This window comes from Nannospalax galili, unplaced genomic scaffold, assembly GCF_000622305.1.
Source record: "Nannospalax galili isolate Female #2095 unplaced genomic scaffold, S.galili_v1.0 scaffold115, whole genome shotgun sequence".
Taxonomy (NCBI): Eukaryota; Metazoa; Chordata; class Mammalia; order Rodentia; family Spalacidae; genus Nannospalax; species Nannospalax galili.
The window spans coordinates 7,834,251-7,837,452 of NW_008340588.1; the positions used below are offsets into that span (position 1 = coordinate 7,834,251).

At 34.7% G+C, this 3,202-nt stretch overlaps 1 long non-coding RNA gene across 4 annotated transcripts in view; it reads left to right on the plus strand.

Annotated features, from left to right (window-relative positions):
• The first annotated feature begins 1,490 nt into the window (after positions 1-1,490).
• The window catches only part of LOC115070765, a 107,586-nt gene continuing 105,874 nt past the window's right edge, over positions 1,491-3,202 (plus strand). For all 4 annotated transcript variants that reach the window (XR_003849895.1, XR_003849896.1, XR_003849898.1 and 1 more), the window contains exon 1: positions 1,491-1,669. This is a non-coding gene — a long non-coding RNA (uncharacterized LOC115070765). The remainder of the gene's footprint in view (positions 1,670-3,202) is intronic.

Sequence of the window (3,202 nt, forward strand, 5' to 3'; positions counted from 1 at the left end):
ATATATATATATATATGATTGCTTTTTTTTGAAAGTGAAAAATACATTGATTAAAGAGGAAGGAAAAGGGGGACCAGAGAGATGACTCAGCAGTTAAGAGCAATGATTGCTCTTGAAGAGGAGTGAGGTTCAGTTCTCAGCACTCACGTGGAGGCTAACAATTGTTGGTAACGCCAATTCCAGGGGATCTGATGCCCTATTCTGACTTTTGTGGGCACTATACACACATGGTGCACTATTAATACATGCAGCAAAACATTCATACACATAAAATAAAAATAAAAAATAAAAGAGGAAAGGAAAAATTGTATGGTGATAGAATATATGCAAATTAATTGAAATTTAATATAAAGAGATCACATTTGTTACAAATTATGTTACACTGTTTTCATCTTATGCAGATGTTTTGACTGTAATTTGTAGGTTATTTGTGTCTTTTTACCACTTTCTCAATTCCAGTCATTTTGTATTTAAAATTTTTTCACTTAATTTCATGTGTATGAGTGTTATGTCTGCATGATGTAAGTGCACCCATGTCATGCAGTGCCTGCAGAGGGCAGAAGAGAGCGTCAGATCCCCTGAAACTGGAGTTACAGTCAGTTGTTAGCTTTCATTTGGGTGCTGGGATTTGAACCCATGTCTTTTGCAAGAGCAGCCAGTGCTCTTAATTGCTGATCCATCTCTCCAGTCATTTTGAATTTGTTTTCTTTTTCCCAGTAGTAGTTCATTCATATCTCCAATATTTTGCATTTATTAAAACTTCTGAGTCTTTGTAATCTTTTTACAAACAAATTATTAGTAATGTACACAGGTTTAGAAATGGATTTATATAATACGTTTAAAACAATAAGTATACAAATTGTTTTATGTAGTATGTTTGGTACAAAATGATGATCTATGCTCAGTAACACAGTACACATTTTAAGCTTAATTTTGGAACGATTAAATAAACACTCAGACATGAGCTGACCTGTTAGTGTCAACATTGGTAAAAAGACTCACAGCTTTCACATGATGATTAAAAGCTGAAGCTTTCCTTGGCCAGAAGAGCGTGTGAAAATCACACCCATCTAAACATGGGAGACAAGCAAAGGAACGATGAGGCAAGCACTGAAAGACCAAAGGCTGGGTAGCACCACGTGATTACAAGTTATAAGGAAAGGAGAGGGTCAACATCTCTTGAGTATTCTATCCTCTGAAAATTTTTAAAGTAGCAATAGAAACATCAGCACCACAGACTAGTACTGACTCCTAATTCCATTTATTAACAGACATGGAATTTAGGTCTTTTAGTTTTTAAAAGAATTTCAGTTAGTTTTCCCTTTTCGCTTTTTTGGTGCCTGATATATTTTTATGTATTCTGCATTTCATGTTAATGACTAATAGTTATTAGAGAACATTTCTACCCACAATTCATATCTGTAGCCATAGTTCCAAAGCACTAACTCCAGAAGACAATTTGTGCTCTGGCAAAAGGAAAACATCACATGCTGAAGTTAATGAACTGATAAGGAGCTCCTATTGTGAAACATTCTGAGTATAGCTCAGCAGAAAACATTGCTTTTCAATGTAGAAATACCGAGTTCAATGGAAAATTTGGAGCTGAAATGAAGCATACCTAAAGCAGAATGTCGCTCACTTAGAGATTCCTCATCAGCTGTCATTGGAGGTAAATGCCTATTGCTGGGCAAATTATTTTTATCTCTAGTTTGTATATGTAGAAAAGGAGACTTCCAGAAAGCATTATGCTCTCAGGTGAAAAAAGTCATTATCAAAATGAGATGCCAACAGCACTATTTGCAAGCAGGGTTCTGATGGGTGTTAGTTAATTGAGACCTTGTGTCTTGCTTGAAGACATCTCTGAAAAGGCCATGGGTTGGCATTTCTCCACAATTCATTTCACTAGAACCACTGGAAAACTTCACATCTTAATCATAGCAAGCTCAACATGTACCATCCCCTACATCTGTTCTGTGTCATTGTTCAGTCGTATTTATTTGTTCATTAAAAAAATTCCAAATTATAACTGGAAATAGCATAAAACTCATCAAAAATCTCTTCATATAGTGACAAATGCAGTTGACATTTACTTAGTAGTGAACACCTTTCCAGGCATGCATGTATTCATTTCTCTTTGCAATTTTATATAAATATGGCCATATTCTGTTTGCTATTGAGTACCTTGATTATTTTTCATTGAAAAGTGTGTAATCGAGACATTTCATCTCAATGAATTTAAAATCATGTTACAGCTTTTCATGATCACATATTTTATCATTTGATTTAGTTAACTCCTTATCAAAGAATACACGGGCTATTGTCAAATTATTTTGTTTTAAATAGTGCTGTGGGGCTGGAGAGATGGTTAGCTAAGCAGTTAAGAGCACTGGCTGCTCTTGTAGAGGTCCTGGGTTTGATTCTCAGTACCCACTGAGGGTTGACAAATGTCTGTCCCTCCAGTTCCAGGGGAATCTGACCAGCCTCTTCTGATCTTTGAGGGCATTGCACAACACTGGTGCACTTACATACATGCAGGCAATATGCTCATACACATGAAATAAAAATAATAAGATATTAAAAATAGTGCTGTGATCAAATCATTATGTATGTATGTATGTATGGTACGCTGGGTACTTGGGCAGTGGTCTCCACAGATAAGTCCTTGGAAGGGTTACTAGATCACATTTGAAATTTTTTAATTGAATTGAAAAACCTTATTATCATGTATTAATTTTAAAAAGGAATTTCATTTGACATTTCCATACGTTTATGTTTTAACCATATTCACTCCTTCTGTTACATTGTGTGTATGTTCACATGTGTCTTTGTGTGTGCATCTGGAGCCCAGGAGTCAATGTCAAGTATCTTCCACATTCTCTCTCTACCTTATTTTTAAAAATGCTTCTTATTTATCTTTTTTACATTTCATACAACAGTTCTTAATCAAGTTAAGACCTCCCTCTCCCATCCATGCTCCCCCTGACATGCAACATTTGAAATTTTGATTCACAAAGGTAAATTGCTCTTCAGAGAAATTGTGTCATATGTCTTTCTACATTTTTTCTTTAAAAAATAATATGGAAAACTTTTTATTTAAAATTTTTTATTTGTTCATTTTTTATTTATTTATTTATTTATTTATTCATTCATTCATTCATTCATTCATTTTTGAGCCAGGGTTTTCCTGAAGCCCCAACTGGCC